This window comes from Suricata suricatta, chromosome 16, assembly GCF_006229205.1.
Source record: "Suricata suricatta isolate VVHF042 chromosome 16, meerkat_22Aug2017_6uvM2_HiC, whole genome shotgun sequence".
In the NCBI taxonomy this organism is placed as follows: Eukaryota; Metazoa; Chordata; class Mammalia; order Carnivora; family Herpestidae; genus Suricata; species Suricata suricatta.
Window position 1 is genome coordinate 52,835,126 of NC_043715.1, and position 3,384 is coordinate 52,838,509.

At 48.6% G+C, this 3,384-nt stretch overlaps 1 long non-coding RNA gene across 2 annotated transcripts in view; it reads left to right on the forward strand.

Annotated features, from left to right (window-relative positions):
• The first annotated feature begins 15 nt into the window (after positions 1-15).
• LOC115280517 overlaps positions 16-3,384 on the forward strand; it is a 5,163-nt gene continuing 1,794 nt past the window's right edge. Inside the window, exon 1 of one of the 2 annotated variants that reach the window (XR_003903815.1) lies at positions 16-260. This is a non-coding gene — a long non-coding RNA (uncharacterized LOC115280517). Of the gene's footprint in view, positions 261-447; positions 486-3,384 lie in introns of those variants that run through there. The other variant, XR_003903816.1, reaches the window with a different exon arrangement.

A 3,384-nucleotide genomic window follows, 5' to 3' on the forward strand; every position in this document is an offset into this window, starting at 1 on the left:
TCGGTGGAGGGGAGGCCAAGAGACAGCAGCTCCCGGGCTTTGCTGGCCTTGACAGTGGGGCCAGATGCAGGACCGGGGGCATGACATCTCCTTGGCCACCCCGGAGCGGGATCTGGAACTTATTCAAGAGACAGAAAGGGCGATTTGGCAGCTGGAGGCTGACATTTGGATGTCCATCAGATGTCTAAAGATTTGGCCTCGATGATCTGAGCCCAAGGAGACCCAACTGACAGCTCGGAAGCCAACATGGAAGCTCAGAGGTAGGTGCAGAGAGATACGCTGATCAGTTTCCACAAGCTGCTTAGGCTCAGAATAGAAAATCTCGCAAGAACATCTGTGGTCTGTCTGTATTCTGATGCTTGTCCTGTTCGTGATGACTGTACCCTTGGGACTCAGTATCTGGCAGATCTGTAATGAAGCAAGTGCCTCAGACCTACCCTCTGCTGGGCTGTAGGCGGTCCTTCCGGAATACAAGGATGATCATGGTAAGAGTTAGAAACTAACAAACTTCCAACTAGACACTGTGTATCAATTTACATACACCTCTCTTGATTTCTCCAAGTAGGAGTGAATGTCCGTGCTTATTGCTTGCTCTGTATTCTGATTGCCCTTCTTCCTAAGTGCTTCCTGGAACTTCTGTTCTAGATTTCTTGTATTGACAGGTGACACTAGAATCTTGTAAGACTGGCTTTTCAGTGTAAATGAGGTTCATCTATATACTAACAACTGAGTTAGAATTACTCTCTGGCACCTAGGATATTGGACTCTGTCAGAAACTATGTAACAAGCCGGCACTTTTTATTATGAAATCTTTTCATTTGAATTCCTTTAAACTTTTTTTCTCTATGTTTATCCTTGAGAGGAGACTGGGTGCGAGTAGGAGAGGAGCACAAGAGAGAGGGGGACACAGAATCTGAGGCCAGCTCCAGGCTCTGAGTTGTCAACACAGAGCCCGACACGGGGCTCAAAATACAAACCGTGAGATCATGACCTGAGCCAAAGTCAGATGCTCAACCCTTCTGGCTCTCCAGGTTCCTCTCATCTGAATTTCTAAGAATCCTATCTTTTTCTGCTTTGGGAGATTATTAGTAATGTGTTTCACTGGAAAGAAATACAATTGCACCATGATCCAGACTCAGATTTTCCACTGGACCTGTCCATTCTAGCAGGTATGTGTTATTCTGGGTTTGAAGTTTTCTTTTCATTTAAAAAAAATGTTTCTTTCTTTTGAGAGAGTGCCAGTGGGCACATGAGTCGGGGAGGGGCAGAGAGAGAGCCTCCAGAGCAGCCTTCCCTGTCAGCTCAGAGATGGACACAGGGCTCCATCTTACAAACCTTGAGATCATGAGATGAGCCGAGATCAAGACTAGGTCGCATGCACACACATGCACACTGTCTCCTTCACTTTTGGAAGGAGCGCATTTAGTTAGCAGTAAATTTCCCTGGAGGCACCACACGGTGGTCCTTCTTAAGGTACGGGCTCCAGCATTAGACCAAAGCTCTCCAGATATGGGTTGGCTGACAAAACGTACACCAGAAAGAACATCATCCGTGTTTTCTAGAATCAGAGAAAATTGCCAGCACTCACTCCCAGGATCCTCTCTTTCCTAGAAGCTCCTCTCCCATCACCACTCAGCCTTCTCCATTCCCACCTCCATCTTCTTGTGCCGATCGAGGTAACTTTCAATACACATCTATGGGTGTGTTTGGTTAAGTATTCTGACGCACCTTGGGCTTCCAGAATGGAACAAACCCACCTCTGCTTAAAGGACGGTAGAGTCTAGTTCATGTGAGATACCAGGGAGCCAGACCGAGGGCACACATGGGTCAGAAGGAGCACTTCCTCCAGTGGAGGAAGGAAGCAGACACAGGAGGACGGCAGGGTGTTACTGGATGGATTTCTGTTGTGCATGAACGTGGGGTTGATGCCAGTCTCCCAGGCACTGAAGATCCAGGGAACAAGTGCATGTGGCTTCTCTCGCAAAGCTTGTGGCTCAATACATGGTGATGAATGAACTATAGATGATCTATAGAAGCCCTCATTGAGAACAGGGTTCTGGAATGAAGGCATATTGGCCAAAATGGCTAACCGCCTTATGTAAAGTCTTACCCGCCCATCTGGATGTGATCTATGGCTGCTTCCGTGCTCCACTGAGTGTTGAAAACCCGTATGCAGAGTCACTGGGGCTGTAATAGTTGCCCTGTCCCTTTAAGGAAAGGTTTGCTAAACTCTGATAGGAAAACCAGATGAGGAAGTGGTGAGCCCTGAGGGAGGCGGGAGGGCATCCTCTGAGGGAGGTCCGTCAAGGAACCCGTGGTGATGAGGGGACATTTCAGCACAGACCAAAAAAAATAACCCTTTGGGGTTCACCTGCCTTGGTCTAGACAGATGTAGACAAAACATGCTTTTGAAAGTCACATCGGAATGGCGTGGAGGGATTTCATCCTATTGTTGTTCACCTGTGGCTCTGGGGTGGTGGGGAGCAGTGAATACGGCCATCGCCATGAAGAGGCTGTCCCTTCCTCTGTAAGGGTTGTTGGGCCTTGGATGGCAAGGTTGTTGGGCTATGCTGATGAGGGCTTAAAACTTAGTCCTTGTGGAGTGCCTGGGGGCTTGGTCAGCTCAGCATCATACCCTAGTTTTTGGCTCAGGTCATGAACCCAGGGAATCACATCACGTTGAGCATGGACTCTGCTTGAGATTTTCTCTCTCTCTGTCTCCCTGTGCCACTCCCCCCTGATCGTGTTCTCTCTCTAAAAAAACTTTCTGTCTCATAGTAAGAAGTATTTTTAAAAGGGGAAAGTCCTAGGGGTTCAGTGTGACCCACCCTCTAGCTGAAAACCAGTGAACATTCTGGAAAAGGATCACTTACCATTTCCTTAACACCATTCAAGTGAAGGGCACCTGAATGGCTCAGTCGGCTAAGCATTCGACTTTGGCTCAGGGCATGATCTCGTGTTTTGTGGGTTCGAGCCCCATGTTGGGGTCAGTGCTGACAGCTCAGAGCATGGAGCCTGAACAGATTCTGTGTCTTCTCCCTCTCTGCCCCTCCCCTGCTCACACTCTGTCTGTCTGTCTTTCTCTGAAAAATAAATAAACATGAAAGAAAATGAAAGCAAAACCAAAAAGCATTTACATGCAGGCGAGGAAGGAAGGCATTTCTGGACCCAAGTCCAGGGGAGGGTGAACACAGGGAGAACTCAGGGGTAAAGCCCTCTGCCTCACAGGTGTTGAGAACATGGCATCCGCACAAGTGTGACTCCGCGAATCTGAGGTCTTGTGGGACAGCAATGGCACAGGCCTGCTCAAAAGGACATGAAATAAGGAGATCGGGTCCCCACTGGGCAGAGCGCCCCCAAATCTGCCTTCAGCAGAGCAGCAGC